Source organism: Balaenoptera physalus, assembly GCF_965194825.1.
Source record: "Balaenoptera physalus genome assembly, chromosome: 17".
NCBI lineage: Eukaryota > Metazoa > Chordata > Mammalia > Artiodactyla > Balaenopteridae > Balaenoptera > Balaenoptera physalus.
Window position 1 is genome coordinate 83,779,094 of NC_138895.1, and position 20,171 is coordinate 83,799,264.

Consider the following 20,171-nt stretch of genomic DNA (forward strand, 5'->3'; position numbering starts at 1 on the left):
GGCTCCCTTTCAAACCTGAGGACCCCCGGCTTAGCCAGGTAAGTGTCACACCCAAGGCCACGCGGTTAGGAGGTGGCTCAGTCGTCGCTCAGCCCAGCGCCAGCGCTGTTGGCCACCACGCAGCACTGCCCTCTGAGACGCCACATGTCACAGCGTCAGACGGCAGAGCGGCCCCTCTTTTGTGCCCGGGGGGTCATTCTGCCAGCTGACCTGACCACACAACACAGAACAGAGCCACCCCGCTTAAGGGTCTGACATTTCTCCTACAAACCCTGAATTTCTTCCCAGGGAATTCAAATGGGGGTCAACAGAGGCCCTTAAGAAATGAGTCTCAGCTGCCTGGAGGGGTCAGGAAGCGGGAAGGAGAGAACCTGGCTCCCGAGGAAAGGGCGTGTGGGCGCAGAGAAGGTGCCTGAGGACAGAACAGGAAGCAAGTGGTCTGGCAGCCTGGGGGCCACTCCTGGGAGGGTGATGGGCGGCTCCCCAGGAATCGGGAGGACCCAGGAGTGGAGGGAGCTGCAGCCGCTGGTATCTCCTCGGGTGGGTCAGCCCCAGCCCCAGTTTCCTCCTGTGGTTTGGAGCCCTGGGGCCGGCAGGAAGGCAGAGGCGGAGCTGCCAGCCCAGAGCTGCTCTCCCCAATCCGGGCATGACGCATGCAGTTCGGACCGTCAAGCTGGCATCCTCCATTAACGCTGCAATGCATTTTTAATACATTCCATTTTTCTTTAATTTCAGATCGTATTGGGTCTGGTAGACTCTCTCTTCATTACTGAGTTGTGCATCGTTAAGCAGTGAGAATGGTTCCCCGGAGCGAGGTGGCCTCCTTCCCTCTTCCAGGAGCCCCTCCCTGGGAATCTAGCCTTTGTGGTTCAGTTTAAAGGCACAGAGATGTGAAATTGCCTCCTCTAGATCCCAAAGCAGCTGCTGCCCCCCGCCCTCAGTCTCTTCTCTCCCAGGCTGCTCCCACCTCACTCTGTAACCAACTCCCTCCCTGGGGGACTGGGCGGGGGATGGAGGGGAGCCCTCATCTCCTGGGTGTCACCAGCCTGCTATGGCCCAGGACCTCCCCACACATCTGACAGGGACTTCAGCGTCTGGGACAGGTCTGACCACTTCTCCTGACCTGCCTCCCAAATCAGAAGGTCATGGTCAAGTTTCCACTGGGGACCCAGCCCTGAGTTGCCCCCTGTGGGAGAAACAAAGAAAGAAAATGGTTTCTGTTGACAGAGGCTTTAGGACTTAGTGGGAAACATGTGTGACCCCTGCACATGAAGCGTAGTCACTCCTGAGAGAAGGGTATGCTGGTTGGGCTGAGCAGTCAGGGCAGGCTTCTTGGAGGAGGAGGACCTGTGGGTCTTGCTCTGCTCTGCCGGCCAGATGTTCACCCACGTTGGACATGCAGCTCCCCAACAGTGTACTTCCTTCTCCGTGTTTCCTTTGAACAAAGGAAAGAACAAACAAATGCGCAAACACAAGGAAGCAGCAGGGGGAGGGAGGAAATAGAGCACCTAGTTCCCTGCTCTGGAGGCTCCAGGGGTGAACAGGACGAGGGGGACTGACCTCCATCCCAACAGGGCTTGAGGCCAGCTCCTTGCCGTCCCTGCTGCCTTCAGGCCGTCCTCTCCCTTCAAAATGGCTGCATCCCCGCTGCCACTCACAGAGCTCTCCTCAGCAACACCTGGGTAGGGAGCTTGGTAGAAATGCAGACTCGGGCCTCGCCCACACCTGCAGAACAGGAATCTGCAGGTTACACGTGGGGGAGTTCTGCTCTCAGACACCAGCATCTGCCTGTGAGTCTGGAGATTCATGCCCTGTGACTCCGTCTCCTCCTGAATGAAGGCACAGTCCCCTTTGCTGAGGACCGTAGCCCAGCTGGCCCCTCGGCCTCGCCTTCTGGCTCGCCAGCTCATGCTGTGGAGTGAGCCACTCACTGCCTTTGTCGCTGAGTTGCTGCTTCTGCCCAGAGCCCTCCCCAGAGTCCCAGCCTTACCAGCCCTCAAGACCCTGCCCAGTGTTTCCACTGAACCCATCCCTCTCTGGCCACTGCTGTCGGTGCCCATGACCCATTACAGCCCCTCCGCACAAAGGCGAGGCCACGTCAGCATCAGGGCTCTGAATCCCCAGCCCTGTCCGTGCCCGGCAAAGAGCAGCTATCCACCGAAAGTCTGCGAAGTAAGCGGGTGGGTATTCTCTGTCCCAAGCAGCCCCTAATCGGATGGCGAGATGCAGCCCCCACTCTGGAAACTGTGGAAAGAAAGGGCACAGCCCAGCCTCCTGCAGCCTTAATCTAGTTAAGAATAAACAGCTTTACGCACGAAAGTGACTTGAGAACAGGGGCCGAGAACCATGCGGCCAGTGCTGATGAATGCGGTGCACCCAAGGCTGAAATTAGGGGAAAAAATGTATTAACCTGGTGGCTTAAATCAAATCACAGCCACGTCTCTTTTCCGATTAGGTCCCTCCTTCATTCTGTTCCTCATCACACTGGAAGCGCTGCTACTACCAACGGCCCATCTTCCCTGCCCGTGAACTGGGATGTGGCTGAAAAATGACAGAGGCGCCGGAGTCCCCAGGAGGTGCAGCGGACAGCGCAGGGCTTGTGCCTCAGAACTGGCGCCTTTTCCTTCAGTTCAGGGGTTTCCATGCACTCAGTTACTGAAATGAGAAAATTCAAATATGCGCAATGTTTGCATGGAATAGAAACGGTCCTTTCTCACCTGAAATCCTTGTTTTCAGGACGTTCAATGATCCAGACCTCTGCAAAAATGACTCCCCTGATTGTTGGCTAGGTGTGAGGGTCTCTCTGCACACCTGACACCCTCCCTTGTCTCTCCCTACATTGTCTGTTTGTCCAAGGATTCTGTCCTTGATGTGGCAAGGAAAGGCCCTTCCTGCCCACATGCCCAGCCTTGTCCGCAGCTGCGGTCCCTCGTTCTGTCCTCCTGCAGCACCAGCTCTTTGCAGTGACTCATACCCAGCAGATGCTGCTTCCCAGTCAGCCTCCGCAGCTCTCTGCCTTCTGCCTGGATCCCACACTTTTCTCCCTTTGCCTGGATAATTCCCCTCATCTTTATGACTCAGCTCAAGGACCACAGGTTTCGGAAGCTCTCACTGCTGTTTCGATGTGCTCTAATTACGCTCCCATATCAGTTGCTTCTTAGAATGAGAACCTCTCAAAGGCAGGATCCTATCAATGACCAGAGCATGAAAAAGAGACATTCAGTTAATATATTCAGAGTCTAGAGCTAGAATCTTTCTTGCTTTCTGGTTCTTTCTGGAGACACTTCCGAGCCATCATGGTCAAGTACTTCATTCATGGGGTCTGAGGCTGTGACTTCAAATCCCAACTCGGCCACTTGCTGTCTCTGTGACCTTGGCCACTCTCCTAGCCTGTCTGTGTTCAGTTTATCATTCTCAAAAGAGGATAAATAGCCGTGCCATCCCATAGGTCACTGAGAGAATGCAATGAGACGCTGTGTAGGAAGTGCTCTGTACAGTGATGGACAGGTGCCCACTTATGGAACCAATGTCAATTGAGGACCTGCCGTGGCTGCCACGACCACTCCTGTTACTATTACTACCACTGCTAGTAGCAGCAGCACCAGTACTCCTAGAACATGAGATAGCGTAGTATGAATAAATGGCTCGCCAGAGAATAGGAGATGGGATGTTAATGGTTTTACCTCTTGGGACCACCACATCAGTAGCTAAAAATAATGGAGAAAACCTGGTTGTGGGATTCAAAGCACAAAGGGAGAATCAAGATTCAATATGTCAGTCTGAACTGAGGTAGGAAAACCTCCACTCCCATTTCCAACATGTAAGACATTGAGTAAAATGCAAGCCCTCCCCCAGTTATAAATATATAGTAAAGCTTAAAACAAAGAGATCATTTTAAAGAGATGCATACTACATAAGAAAGAGGTTGAGGCTTGGGAGATGGAGCGAGGAGGTCCAACATGGTCTAATATGAGTTTCAGAAGGAGACACAGTGAATTGGAGAAGAAATATTCTCAGAGATCATGGCTATGAATATTCTAGAACAGAGAAAGATAAAAGTTTTCAGCTAAGAGAAGCACAATTTATTCCAAGCAGGATAAATGCAAACAAACCCACAACAAAACATATTTTAATGAAATCGCAAAATGTCAAAGAAAAAACCTTAAAGGCTATGAGAGAGAAGAGGTGAAGACATATTTATGATCAACCAAAAGGGATTCCTGGAACAATATAGTAATTCATCCAAACTGCTGAGGAGAAATAATGTTCAAGCTAGAATTCTATACCCAGCCAGACTGCCATCCAAGAGGGACAAAAATCAAGATTTTTCAGATATACAGGGATTGAGAGAGATTACTGATACCAACCCTCACTGAAAGAACTAACAAATGATGTAGTTCAGCAAGGAGGAAAAACCCAGGGGAAAAGAGTTAGAATTCAGGAAACAAAAAGGGTGCATTGATTGATAAAATATGCTTGTAAATATAATTTAGTACTAACTATATAAAAAAAAAATCCCGCTAACTTTCTATGCCTACAAAAAGGAGCCAGAATAAATCCTTACAGAATAATTAAAGAAAAGATGAGTTCAGTACTTCAAGCATGGGAAGATCTTGGTCATGCACAAAAGGAAGATGGATATTCTGAATGTCTCTATAATTTCTGGAATTTTTAAATTTAATTCTGTGTTTATAACTTTAAGTACTCACTAAAATGTTTGAAATATAATTAATCATTACCAGGCCTGCTGAGACATAAAAGAGAAAGGTGTCAATCCAACAGACAGCAAAAAAAGGATGAAAAAAAAAAGGAAAACAAAGAATAGTAAAATCAAAATAAGATGATAGAAGTAAGTACAATATTATAGTAATCAATTATAATAAATGCAAATGTATTCAAAAACAGATTATAAGATTGGAATATAAATGGAATTTATATGAATGTATATATATAGGAAAGCTAAAATAAAAGCATAGGATACTAATTATAACAAAACCACTATAGCAATATTAATATCATATGAAATTAAATTTAAGAAAGTTGATGGTTGAACTGGAGAAGCATTTCCGTTTAAGCCAAGGATAAGGCATGACTGATGGCAATCAGTGTTGCTATTCAGCATTTCCCTGGATGCTGTAATCTGTGCTGTAAAAAAAATAATAGACAATGGAAGGAGATAAAATTGTGGTTATTTGCAAATTACACAATTGTCCAGGGATCTGGACAATTGATTAAAGCTTAGAAGAGACATCCTCAGAGTTCCTGGATACAGTGATCAACATGTAAAAACAGAGTAGTTGAGTGTAGAACCAACTTTTAAAAAAAATTTTTTTGGCCACATTGGGTCTTTGTTGCTGTGCATGGGCTTTCTCTAGTTTTGGTGAGCAGGGGCTACTCTTCGTTGCAGTGTTCTCTTGTTGTGGAGCACGGGTTCTAGGGCATGTGGGTTTCAGTAGTTGTGGCACGCGGGCTCAGTAGTTGTGGTTCACGGGCTCTACAGTGCAGGCTCAGTAGTTGCGGCGCACGGGCTTAGTTGCTCCTCAGCATGTGGGATCTTCCCAGACCAGGGCTGGAACCCATGTCCCCTGCATTGGCAGGTGGATTCTTAAACACTGCACCACCAGGGAAGTCCTAGAACCAACATTTGGAAAACCCATAGCATTCCCGTGTGCCATAAAATAGCAAAGAAATGTGATAGAGAAAAAAATCCCATTCACAATAATGACAAAAACTATGTTACCTAGGAATAAATGTAATAAAAGATGCACAAGAATTTTTATGAAGAAATTACAAAGTTTATTGAAGGACATAATAAAAGAGCTGAATAAATAAATAGATTTTCATGGATGGGTAGACTTAATATCATAAAAATTACAATTCTCTCCAAATTAATTAATAAATCCAATGGTAGCTCAATCAAAATCCCAATAGTATTGTTAGTGAAAATTGACAAACCAATTCCAAAATTCATGTGAGGGAGTAAAAGTCCAAGAATAATTTTGAAGCAAGTAAGTTTATGGATGGGGTGCTTGTATACCAGAAGTCAAGAAGTATTATGAAAACATAGAAAATAAAACTGGACTATACTGGTGCAGCAAATTACAAATATCACAAATGGATCAGTAGAACAGCAACAAAAAAGCCCTACAGAATAGCCCTGAAACAGGATGATGTATATATGGGAATTTAATGAATTATAGAGGTTGTGTTACAAATCAGTGAAGAATGGGTGGATGGCTTAATATAGGAACTTTTCATCAGAAAAGAAAATAATTAGATTCCCTCCCTTACTCTATTCAATATAATGAATTCCACATGATTGAAGACAGAAATGAGAATTTTTTTAAAGTCCTTAAAACTTCTTAAAAGAATTATAGGATATTTTCATTATGACCTAAGAATAAGAAATAATTTCTTAGACAAGACCCAAAGAAAGTAACACCTAAAGCAAAGATTGATGAAAGTAATGACAACAAATGAAAAACTTTGGTACCAAATAAATACATAAGTAAATAAACAACATAATGAAAAGAAATGTGGCAGCAGGCATGGAACAATTCACAGTACCTAGAAAAAGCATTAGCGTCCAGATTTGTAAATAACCTGTAGCAATCAATTAGGAATAAAGTAAAATATACAACAGAAAAATGGACGATGGATGTGGACTTCAAGTCACCAAGGAGGATTCCCAGGTAGTCAACAGCAGGGAAAGATGTATAAACTCAGTAGCACTAGGGAAATGTAAATTAAACGACAGATACCACTGCACACATTACAAAAGCAAATCGACAGTGCGAGGGCTGATGAGGATGTGGACCCTGGGGACGAGGCTGCTTACTGTGAAGCAGGAAGTCATTGTTTCAGCACCGTGGACAGCAGCTCGGCAAAACCAGCAAGGGTGAAAATGTGGGCGTCCCCTCTCTCCCGGAAATTCCACTTCTATTCCTCCAGACCCAGAAAGCCCTTCATATTACAAACACTGTATAACACCCCTTTACTATCCTGACATGAAAATCATAGGCACTATAACCTAACCAGCACACACTGTTTTTAAAAAATCAATATAATGCCCTATCTATAATATGAAGTAGAAATAAAAGGAGAGGAATTTATAGTAGAACAGTATGTAATTCCATATATTCATGCTCAGGCACAGCGAAGTGAAAGACTCAATGAAGGTGTCAGATGCTTTTACTTTCTTAGAATGAGTAAGTTTGTATTTGAAATATTTAGCTGAATATTGTCTACACCTTGCATACAACATTCTGAAATAAGACTAAGTAAAAACACTGGCATGTATGTGTGTGTTTGATCGTTGTCAATAGCGATGTAAGTACAGCCTAGCAGAGCTGCATTGTGTGGTTGCCTAGGAGAAAGGATGGTATGCTGCGCAAGCCATAGGGGGTGATATTTATAAACCCTCCAATATGGTAGCACTGTTCAAAGACCATCGGTGACATGATCACCTGAAATGGTGAAGCGCTCTTGGTAAAATTCTGAATAAAACACACTTCAATCTAAGCTCTATTTACAAGGTAGTTACATTCCTGGAAAATTCAGCATGCATGTTCAGTTTATATTCCATCCATGCAAAAATATTTTTATTCAAATATTAAATTGGGTAAACAGATTCCCCTGCATGAATGCTCAGATGTGACATTGGAAAGTTGTGTGAGATACAAAGCAATTCTTCATGTCCATGCTGACCCACAGATGGTAGAGTGTCTAACACCACTGGACGCTAACCCCTCAATGCCATTACTGTGATTCCAAGCACTGTGAAAGCACAAAGTGAGTGATGGCAGGGATGGCAATGCCCCACTGAGCACCAGGGGCCAAGGTGTCCCTCAGGTGTGTGCACAGGAGGCCATGAATTTGGCTGTTTAGTGTTTGTGACAGTGAAAATGACCACATGTGATGGACCACCATGGTAAAAATAAGTAAACTCAGAGATATTTGCTTCCAGTAACGATGGCTCAGTAATTATTACCAACTTTTCTGCTAAAACTGTATAAAATACTGAAAACAACCTCTTAAAAGGATTGAACAATGGAGCAGAATAGAGAGTCCAGAAATTGACCCATACAAATATAGTCGAGTTTTACTAAGTGCAAAAGCATTCACCTTTGCAATGGAGAATTTCTACAAATGGTGTTGAAACAATGGACATCGATATGCAAAAATTGAATCTTGACCCTTACCTCACGTTACACAAAAATTAACTCAAAATGACAGACATGAAAGTGAAATGTAAACGTACAAAACTTCTAGAAGAAAACATAGGAGAAAATCTTTGTGACCTTGGGTTAGTCTAGGAGTCAACCATGGTCCATAAGCCTAACCCAGTCCAAGGACAGTTTTATATGACCCTTGAGCTAGGAATGGCTTTGCATTTTTAATTGCTTGTAAAAAAAAAAAAAAAAAACAAACCCACACACCAAAAAAATCCCCCAAAACCAAGTATATGTGATTGAGATAAAGATCATGTGTCCACAAAGACTGTAACATTCATTATCTATCCCTTTTCAGAAATAGTTTGCCAACCCCTTAACTTGGTAAAGTTTTCTTTGACATGACACCAAAAGCATAAAACAGAAAAGAAAAACATTAAGTTGGATTTTATCAAAACTAAAATTTTTGCTCTGTGAAAGACTATTAAGAGAATGAAAATATATTTCCATGAGAGATGTATTTGCATCTGGGAGAAAGTATTTGCAAATCTTCACTTTTGACAAAGAACTTGTATCCAGGATATATAAAGAACTGTCACAATTTAATAGTAAGAAAACTAATAAACCAATAAAAATGGACAAGAGATCTGAACAGACATTTTAGCTAAGAAAATATACTGGTGACAAATAAGCAGATGAAAATACACTGAATATCATTCACCGATAGAGATATGCAAATTAAAATTACCATAAGTTAACAATACATACCTATTAAAATATGAGTGTGTATACATATTTATCTGACAATGCCAAGTCCTGACAAGGATACAGAGCACCTGGAACCCTCATTCATCGCTGGTGGGAATGCAAATGGTACAGCAGCAACTTTGGAAACACAGTTTGGTATTTTCCTAAGAAGTCAAGTGTGCACTTATAGTATGACCCAGCTATCCCGCTCCTAGGTCTTTTCCCAAGAAAAAACGAAAACCTATATTTCCACTAAACTTGTACGTGAATGTTTATTGCAATCATCAAAATCTGGAAGCCCCCAAATATCCTCCATCAGGTGGAGGAATAAACATGCTGGGTCCCTCCAAACTGCAGAGTCCCCCTCAGCACCACGCAGGAACGAGCTGGATGCACGTGAGAGCATGGGTGAGTCCCAGAGGCATGATGCTAGCGAAGAAAGCCAAACCCCAAATGCCACCTACTCTGTGATTCCATTTATACTGCATTCTAGAAAAAGCAAACGTAAATGGATGGAGAAGATGGTGGTGGCTGAGAGGGGGGTGTGGGGCAAGGGTTTGACCACAGAGTGGCAGGAGCAGGGAATTTCGGGGGTGGTGAGGATTCTAAAAGTGGTGAGGATTTTTCAACACCTGTTCAACTGGACACAAAGCGTGAACGTTACTGTATGTTAAAAAAAAATTGAAGCAAATGAAAACGTAGATGTTCAAACATCTGACTCATCAAATCTACTTAGAGGAATATAGAATCTTAGGGAAATCTGAAAGAGAAGTGTGCTGAGATAAACGTATGGAATTTTTACTGTGGTGTTGTTTAGAGCAGGGAAGGTCAAGCATAAATCCAAATATCAGGGGTCCATTTGAATACATTCTGATACAGCTACAAGACGTTATTGAACTATATATGTAATGAATGATGTGGCTAGATTTCAAAGGGATATTTTGAATGAAAAATAAGTTTCAGAATACATACAGCAGGATAGAATGTTAATTATTACAGCTTCGTAGTAAATCTTGATATATGATTCACTCTTATGTGATTTTTTAAAAACCGCAAGGCAATAGCACGCATTCTTCATTGATACATACATCACAGCGTTAATATAAAGACAAATGCTGGCAGTTCATCCTCACAGCTGAGAGAGGAATTTTTCTCTGGGCTTGAGGACAGCGAAGGAGACTTCAGCCTGATCAGAATTGTTCATTTCCTTCATATTTTAAATATCTGGAGCAAAAATGAGGAAATGTTAATTTGGGTGGGTGGATGTGGGTGTTTGTTTTTAACTCACCGCAAAAAGAAAAAAAAAAAGGATGAGCTATCAACTATCCCCAGTTCCCTTCCTGTCGGTGCAGAACTGATTTCCCTGTGTCTCTTGGCTCCAAGCCCATCCTTCCCTACTCTGCTCTGTGGCCCTGGGGCTGGGATCAGCAAGCACAGTCCCCAGCCCCCTGGGCATCTGACTGCTCTTCATTTCTGCCAGTGGTAGACTGGAAGGCACAGCGAGAAGAAGGGATTCCAGAGCTCTTTGCTGGGCCTGTGGGCATCACACCAGCACAGTCAACCACCCACAGAGGCACTGGCAGAGCCAGGGTCTGAGCCCTGCTGCTTGGAGGCCCTGCCCCGGCTCTGCCCCAGGAGATTCCAACACCAGCCCACAGGCACTCCTCTGAGCTCTTCTGAGCTCCACCAGCCTAGGGAACACGCTGCCTCTGTAGCTATCGCGTCTGAGTCACCTCACCTCCCTCTGTCTGCCGCCTCAGCCTCCCAACACCCAGGTAACCACCTCCACGCCAGCTTCCCTCTGATTACCGCACCTGGATCCCGCTGATGCCCGGCCGCCACCATCTTCATGCAGGTTCTGACTTTGTCGGTTCCCACACTTTCCATACTTTCCTTAATATGCCTCTCTGGGCTTCAGGGAGCCCACCCACCTTCTCCACCAGCCCGGGTTCAGCTCACCATCTTTCCTCCGCTTCCCCTGAGCCTGATGCTCCACAGACCCACACACTTCAATTCCATAAGAGCCAGTTTAGCAAAAATGCATTCACCCGGCGTAGCAGCTTAGTGGGGTCTATGGGGGGACCAGAAAGGAACGTGACAGTTCTTACCTCCTGGGAGCATCAGACCCACTGTGAAGACAGGCATGAAAGCAACAGCAAACAGGAATCTATCCTACAATGAGCATGAAACGACGGATGCCTTGTGTAACTGAAACGTTGTGCTTCTCTGATAGGAAGAAACCAGACTAATCCAGAGTGGATTTGCTGGGCATCCAAAGCTGAGCCCAGCCCCAAGGCTAGACACACAGAGAGCAGAGGGAGGCCAGGTCAGGGTGTGGGACAGTGTGGGAAAAGGCACAGGGGGCTGACCCAGTGGGACTGGTCCAGGGAACCCTGAGCAGCACAACCAAACAAGATCGGGGGCTGGGGTGAGCAGTGGGGGAGGCTGGCTGTTGGGGCCCCTGAAGAGCATGAACAGGATGACCAGAGATGATGAAGCTTCAAAGCCCTCTAGGCTGTAAAGTGCTGTGTCACGAGGGGCTTAAAGTACTGTGAACGAGAAAGCTATTGTGTCCATAGAGGCTCTTTGTTGCAATCTCTTGGGCTAACAAGTTGCCTTCCTGGGAAACAGGGCACTGATCAAAAAGATCAGGCTCGTGGCACCTCCCCAGCTGTCGCCCTGCCATCCAACCATCACAGACTGCGGAGTTTACACCCTAAATGGTTTTACACTCACACTTCTCCCCATTGTTCCCCTCCACAGACTGAGTCACCTTTACCTTTGACCTTGGAAACTGCAGTGGCCTGTGAACTGATCTCACTATGCCACTCTGTTCTCTCTCCCCCACTGTCCCTGGGATACAGCTGGACCCCTTACTGTGATCTCTGATGGAGGTACTTTGGCTTCACCTGCCTGTCGAGCTCCCCTCCCTCCACACTCTCCCTTGCTGGTCACCCTCCTGTCCCCTGCATGCCCTGCACTCTCTCCCATCCTGGGTCCCTTCAAGACTCTGAGGACCCTTATCAATTGCTGCCCCACCTGCTCCCTTCTGGCCACACCCTCCCCCTCCCTCAGATCCAATCCCAGGTGTCTTCAAGGCCTCCTTCTCTGACTCTAAGGCAGGTCCTTCATTTGCTTTCCCAACAGATTCTGTGCCCTCCTTGGAAGGAACCTGAGTTTTCATTTTAACAAAATCCAACACTCAGTTATGATAAAAATTCTTAGAAAGCTAGGAGTAGAGGGAATCTCCTCAATTTGATAAAGGACCTCTACAAAAAAAAAAAAAATCTACATCTAACATCTACATCAGCCAGCATCATAATTAATGGTGAAATAATGTGTACTATCCCCCTGATATCGGGAACAAGATGAGGATGTCCACTCTCACCAGTGCTGGTCAACATGGTAGTAGAAGTCTAGCCAGAGAGATAAGACAAGAAAAGGAAACCGAAGGCCATAGCATCAGAAAGAAAGAAACAAAACTGGATCTATTTGTAGACAACATGAGGGTGTAAATACAGAATCCCAAGGAATCTACTAATTTAAAAAAAAAGAAAGGAGAAGAAGATGATGAAGAAGGAAAAAAAGTCCTAGAACTAATAGGTGTGTTCAGCAAGGTCATAAGCTACAAGATCAACGTACAAAAATAAATGTATTTCTAAATATTAGCAATGAATATGTGGAAAGTGATATTAAAAATACAAAACCATTTATAATTGCTCAAAAAAATGAAGTAGGTGTAAATCTAATAAAACATGTATAAGAACTGTATGCTGAAAGCCACACAATGCTGATGAAGGAAATTTTAAAAGATCTAAGTAAATGGAGAGATATACCATGTTCATGGATTGGAAGAGTCAACATACTAAAGACATGAATTTTCCCCAAATTGATATGCAAGTTTAACACAATTCCTATCAAAATCACAGGAAGATTTTTTCTGTAGATATAAATAAGATCATTCTCAAATTTATATGGAAGTCAAATAAACTAAAATAACTAAAGCAATTTTGAAAAAGAAGGATGAACCAGAGGAATCAGTTTACCTGATTTCAAGACTTACTGCACAGCTATGGTAATCAAGGCTGTGTGGTATTGGCAGAAGGAAGGGAAGCATAGATTAATGCGACAGAGTAGAGAATCCAGAAATAGACCTTCACAAATATACTCAACTGATTTTTGACAGAAACACAAAAGCAATTCCATGGGGGAAGGACAGTCTCTTCAACAATGGTGCTGGAGCACTTGAATATCCTGAGGCAAAAAGCAAACAAACAAACAAAAAACCCACAACCTACTCCTCACACCTTACATAAATATTAAATCAAAACGGATCACAGATTTAAATGTAAAGTACAAAACTATGAAACTTTTTGTAGAACACATAGGAGAAAATCTTCCAGACCTATGGTTTGGTGAACAGTTCTTAGACATGACACAAAAAGCATGATACATAAAAGAAAAAATTAATAAATTGGACCTCATCAAAATTAAAAACTTGTGCTCTGCAAACAGCTCTGTTAAGGGGATGAAAAGATAAGCTATGGACTGGAGCAAAACCACATATCTAATAAAGGACTCATTTCTAAAGTATATAAGAAACTCTCAAAATTTAACAGTAAGAAAACCAAAAATTCAATTAGAAAATGGCAAAAAAAAGTGAAGAAACTGTTCCCTAAAGAGGGTATACAGATGGTGAATAAGCACTTAAGGAGATGTTCAACATCACTAGCTGTTGGGGAAATGCAAATTAAGGCCACAACGAGAAATCACTACATACCTATTAGGATAGCTAAAATTATATACACAATGTATGTACACACACAGTAGCAAATGCTGGTGAGGATGCAGAGAATCTGCATCTCAGGCACTTCTGGCGGGAATGTAAGACAGTACAGCCACCCTGGGGTATCGTTCGGCAGTTCCTAAAAAAACCTAATCAAACATTGACCATACAACCCAGCAATTGCACTCTTGGGCATTTATCCCAGAGAACTGAGAACTTGTGTCCATATAGAAACCTGTATATGATTGTTTATAGCAGCTTTGTTTGTAATTGCCCCAAACTGGAAACAACCAAAATGACCCTCTATATGTGAAGGTTTCAACAAACTCTGGCCTGTCCACTCCACGGAACATTGTTCAGGTATAAAAAGACACAAACTGTTGATGCACGCAGCAGCTTGGATGGATCCCAGTGACATTATGCTGAGTAAAAATAAGCCAACCTCTAAGGGTCAAATACTACATGAAGAATATAACATTCTTGAAATGACAAAATCATAGAGATGGAAAGCAGATTAGTGGTTGCCAGGGGTCGGGCAGTGGTCAGGATAGGCGTGCGTGTGCTCTAGGGGCGGCAGGGGGGAAGGCTTTGTGGTGCTGGAGCCGTCCTGTATCCAGATCTCAGTGAGGGTCACACAGGGGTACACGTGTGATTAGATGTTGATTAGATGTTGAAGAGCTCCGTGCATCTGATTCCAGTATCAAGTTCCTGCTTTTGATGGAGTACTCCGTGTCTTCATTATTCCATGTATATAATCGCGTAAGACACAACCATTGGAGTAAACTGAGTAAAGGGGACATGGGACCTCTCTGTACTATCTTTGCAACTTCCTATGACTCTATAATGATTTCAAAATAAAGCAGTTTTTAAAAAATGTTAATTGTAGAAACATATAGAGAGACATTGTTTGAACAACCTTTATTCAGCCCACTGATGTGATGACTGTCCCGTTTTCTTTCCACCCGAACAAAGGAGGTTCTGGAGCCTGAATCTGGGGGGCTTGTGGGGTGTTTGCTTTGGCAGCCAGACAGGCGGTGGGGGAAGAATCCTGTGTCTGGATCCCGAAGCTTAGGTTTCCTCATTATCTGGCACCTTCTGGATCTGGCGCTCCGTGTCCTGTCCACGCGGTGCGGATGGAGATGATGTGAAGATGAAGTGGAATCAAGGCTGTAACACATTTTGCAAATTGTAAGCTCCTGAATCAATGCAGGAGGGCTGTTCCTGCATCCCTGGCGTTTCTCCAACAGACCACAGAGCTCCCTGGAGGCAGGGCTGTGTTGTCGTGTCCTGCTGGGATCCTCAGGGAAACTGGAGGAAAGTGCCTGGAACCAAGGCAGAGCAGGGGTCAGGGAGGAGGGACGTGAGGGGTGTCATCTTGCTTCTTCCTGCTGGAGGGCTCCCTGCAGCCAGGAGGCCCAGTGCCCCCATCTCTGTTCCCTGGGCTCCGGAATGGCAGTCATAAGTGGCGTGTGACAGCCACGGCCTTTCAGAGCCGGGAAGGGCGAGCAGGACAGCTGGAGGCCTCCCGCTGCGCGGTTTCATAATTAGAAGCAAAAATCAAAGAAAACCCACTGCAGCGATGGCTTCAAACAGGGCGGTTTTTAAATCAGCCCACGTTAGGGCTTGTCAGCCAGGATGCTGATTAGAAAGAAAGGTGAGTGTGTGTGCGAGAGAGAGAGTATGTGTGTGTGTGTGTGCGTGTGTGTGCGCGCGTGCACAAACACTGGCATCGGTAGTCTTTGAATTTTCCCCTGAATTACTGGCGCCGTCTCAGAGTGTCTCTGAGGAAACCTTCTGTTGAGTGTCATTGACTTGCAGCTTGAGACCCGTTAGGCTCTTCCAAGCCGGCCCAGAGCCCGAATCTCAGTGGACGCTCCTGTCGCCTCGCAGGACAGCAGGAGCAGGTGGCAGTGAAGGATTCCCTCCTTCCCGGCACGTGGCGGGGGTGGGGGGGCTGTTAGCTCCATCCATCAAAGGCTGAAGAGCTGGTCAGGGCAGAGGGCGCGCCTCCAGGGAAGTCCAAGTGCCAGGGTCGCTCAGGGGAAAAAGGTGCTCCTTCTGGAAGCGGGGGCGTGTCAGGAAGGCTCACTCCCAGAAGAGTGGCTTTGAGCTGTGCTGCTGGGGAGTGGGGACAAGCCCCCAACCCCACCCGCCCTGGTGCAGAGCGGGAAGCAGGAAGACCCTCATTTCCTCCTCTGACAGGGGCAAAGCAAAGCAAGCTCTGCAGGGTCCCCAGTGCAATTCAACCTCATCAATCCACCTGCCCCCTCTCCCCTCCCGGGAGCCACCCCGGGCCACCCCACCCGGCCGCTGGCTGGCTCAGGATGCAGCCCAGGCTTCTGGGTGGGCATCCCTGGGCAGGCCTGGGCAGCGCCTTCCCCAGAGCCGTGCTCTCTCTGAGCCCTGTGAGTGGGCTCAAGGCACAGGCCCGGGTGATGGCCTCGGTCCCACTGCCAGGAGCCCCTGCTGACAGCCCTCACCAGCAGCCAAGAGACTGCGGTGGGGCAGGTGTCACCATTCCAGGAAGCGGCCAAGGGGCAAAGCAAATTATCAGGGCCCTCTCGCAGCCCTGGAATTTGCTAGAAACAAGATAAGCAGAGGTGGTCCTGCCAGGCTGAGGGACCCCAGATCCCCGTGGTGCTGGGACCCATGGGTTTCCACAGGGTTGGGGAGGTAAACTTGATCTCTCTGGGCCTTCGATGCCTCGTGGCTGAGCCCAGAGCCCCAGCCTGCTGTCTGCCAGCAATGTCAGCGCCACCCTTTAGGAATGAAGCTGCCAGCCAGCAAGGAGCGGGATGGGAGGCCTGAGAGACGTCTGATGGGCTCCCTGCCGAGATCCATCAGTTGTCCCAGTATGATTTCTTAATCATTTTGCAAGTAATTAGCTGGTGTCCTCATTAGCACGCGGGCACTTCGTTAAAAGTTTCAGGGAGCAGGCAGCTGCACTGGGGGAAACTCAAATTGGGTGATTTTTAATTACAGACGAACCCGCCAGGGACAGATGCCTTGTCAGTTTTGCCACCTGTTTATTCATTTTTCACCACTTCCTGGAAATGAAAAGAAAAATGCTTGTCACTCACCTTTGCGCTTGTCCCGAGAGACAGAAAAGGACAAAGGGAATGGGGACTCACTGAATGAGGGTCAGCACAGCTTGGCTGGTGGTGGGAGCCTGGGGAGGAAGCAGGTGTGTACCACTGGGAAGAGAGGCTCCCTGGAGGGATGGTCAGCAGAGCCCCAAAGGCGTGGGCTGTGTGCGCACACATTTGTGCATGTGTGTTCATGTGTGCGGATGTGTGTGTGTGCTGACACCAGGCCACTGGTAACAAGTGTGGTTAGGGAATATCACAAAGCCACACAAAGAAACAGGGCTTTATCCTTTCATAATCAGGGAAGCTGGGAAAGGCATATTCCTTTAACTGAATACTCACTACACACACTTAGGTGTCAAAGATTATCAGGCGCCCTGTTAAGTTTCACTTTACAAACCATTTCTGCAGCGTCATTATTAAAACTTGACTTTTACAACAACCTAACCCTCTCACCAGGCTGGACCACTGGGGATTGCAGCCTAGGAACCCCCGGTTTATTCTAAACCTACTATGTGTCGGACACTGTAGACCCAACATTTTATCCAACCCTCCCCAGAACCCTGAGAGGGGCACGTCCATCTGGTGAGATGGTCATTGGAGGTCAAAGAAGTGGCCTGTGCAGGTCACTCTGCAATGGACAGAATTTCTTCCCAGAACTTCAGATGGACAGGTCTGCACCCCACTACCCCGCCCCTAAAGCAGTAGTGGCAGCCGGGATAGGGAGCCGCCCGGCTTTCCTGCCTTTTGTCTCCACCCGGCATGAGAGGAGGACAGAACTGTCCCTCGGCTGAGCAGGGAGCAGGGTCTCCAGGGCGGTGGCGAGGGCTCACACCCGCCTTTGCGGGCTCCTGCTTCCTGGCGGAGCGGCCTCGCAGCCTGCATACACGCTGGCCGTACCACGGCCCGACGTTCCCCAAGGCCTGAGCTGTCCAGCCTGGCAGCCACTAGCCAGATGTGGGGCTTAAGCTAAAATTCATTAAGTTTAGATGTAATCAAGATTCGGTTCCTCGGTGGCACGGAACACATTGCAGGTGCTCAGTGGCCCCATGCTGGACGCTGCAGAGAACTCGCCACCATCCAGGAAGCTCTCTGCACAGTACTGCCCTGTGGCAGGGCCAAGCAGCCGATATTCAGGCCTTGCAGGTTGTGCAGATGGTCACGGCCCCCAGCTCCACGGGGGCAGAGAAAAGCCGTCCTACACAGGACGCCCACAAGTGGGTGTGGAGGAGCGCTGGGGAAGCCTGACTCACAAAACAGGCGCTGGACCAGGTTTGGCCCCTGGGCTGTTGTTCAGTCCCTGCTCTCGGCGGTGGTCACTCACAGTACCAGAAAGTGGAAAATAGAAACGGTTGAGACACACAGATTTGAAATGAACTTTCACTTCCTAGAACATTCAAGTGGCGAAACCCTCTGAAAATGTATCTGCACACACTCTTTCTTGTACTTTTGAGGATGTTCTCCAGTGAAACAAAGGAATCAAGCGAGACAGAGGGGTCACGGGAAACTGGGGAGGGGGTCACGCCAGAGAGCAGGTCCCTGGATATCGAACCCCCATGGGCATCCAGGGCCGCTCTCCAGACAGAGCGAGAGGTGGGAAGCCCTGTAAAGCAGGTGTCTGGGGAATAAAAAGCGGGCGGGGACTCAACAGAATCCTTTCATGGATGGAGATGATTTTGAAAATAAAAAGTGATAAGATGTGTTAAAGGTAACAGAGAAAAGACAAGTAGAAATTCTAGGGAGAGCAAAACGCTCTCCATGTGCCCACCCCACGCAATTTCTGAAGACAGTATTTATTTGTTTATTTTTATAAATTTATTTATTTCTTTATTTATATTTTTGGCTGTGTTGGGTCTTCGTTGCTGCACGCGGGCTTTCTCTAGTTGTGACGAGCAGGGGTTGCTCTTCGTTGCAGAGCACGGGCTCTAGGTGTGCGGGCTTTGGTAGTTGTGGCACGTGGGCTCAGTAGTTGTGGCGCATGGGATTAGTTGCTCCGCGGCATGTGGGATCTTCCCAGACCAGGGTTCAAACCTGTGTCCCCTGTATTGGCAGGCAGATTTTTAACCACTGTGCCACCAGGAAGTCCTGAAGACGGTATTTAAATGGCCATAACCGTGGGAGAACTGTTTACTGATTTTCAAGTTTGAGAACCAGGCTGGAGGCAAAGCACAGGGACTTAATTTCAGTCCTACAACCACTTGTGAACGGTGCTACCTTTAGCCCCGGCAGAAGTTAGCAGTAGAAAGGGGAGGTGCTCTGAGGGCAGTGGGCGTCATCATTTTCTAGAGTGAGGAGTCCAGCAACGTCCTCTATGTTTGGTGGAAAAGACACAAAGCGTCAGTCCATGATGTGAAGTTACAGGAATTAAATATAGACGTCTTGATTGGAGTGAGGTGAGGTGATGAGATAAATCCTTACCTACTATTGTCAGAGGGCAATTGACAATGCATAAAACTGAAAACAAAAATTATAAATAGTGATAGAAGAATTTCATTTGCAATATGAATGCAATTATTAGAAGATTCAGCTAAAAGGATTCAAAGAGGTTAGCTCAAGGTGGGGAGGGGTTAAAGAGGGGTGGGTCGAGGGCAGCTATTTTTATTAGAAACTCATCTCTTCCATTGTTATCTATTTTACAAATGAAGGTATCGTATTGATTAAATTCTAGCTACTTAATAAGATGAAATGAGCTTCTCTAGCTTGTAGGAGGTGGTGGGGAGATTTAAAGACAGTCTATGCAGCACGCTGGCGGCTGGTGCAGGGCTGGGTGAGGGTGACTGTGGGACCTTGTTTGTCCAGGGGTCTCCGCTCAACGCTGTTTCCCTGGCATGTTTGTCAATTGTCCCTGTTTTCTCTCAGAAATGCTCCAGTTTGGACAACAAAATAGATGGCCATCCTATCACATATATGGCGGTCCGACTGGGTGGGTGGCAAACGCTGAAAGTGGCCGGGGCCTGGGAGAAAGTAACTTCAGCAGGGTTTGGACAGGCTGCCTTTGAGATGCCCCCGCTTTGACAGATGGAGAAATCAACTCATTACAACGAATATGTATTAAATGCCCACCGTGTGCCGGCTACTCTTCTGAGTGATTTACATACATTACCTCATTTAACTCTCACAGCCACCCTGTAGGGACCTACTCTTAACTTACAGACGAGTAAACCGAGGCACAGAGAGGTTAAGTGACCTAACCAAGGTCACATAGCTGATGAGAGGTGAAATTCCAAGTCGAGTCAGGCACGTTAGTCCCATAGTCCATCCTGGGGGGTGCCTCTATGCTCTACGTCCTCTGCTCTGTCCCCCTCCCCCCAGATCTATCTCCGCCCCTCTCCACCCTCTGTGCCCTGGGAGGCTGCCTCTGGGGATGGCATCAGCCAGACA

At 46.5% G+C, this 20,171-nt stretch overlaps 1 long non-coding RNA gene across 1 annotated transcript; it reads right to left on the reverse strand.

Moving 5' to 3' along the window:
• Positions 1 to 322: 322 nt before the first annotated feature.
• Positions 323 to 15,990, reverse strand: LOC309646832. The gene is made up of 3 exons (XR_014255619.1): positions 10,007 to 15,990; positions 1,561 to 1,725; positions 323 to 1,435 (listed from the first exon to the last, which is right to left on the reverse strand). It is a non-coding gene; the product is annotated as an uncharacterized lncRNA (long non-coding RNA).
• Between the last annotated feature and the right edge of the window lie 4,181 nt (positions 15,991 to 20,171).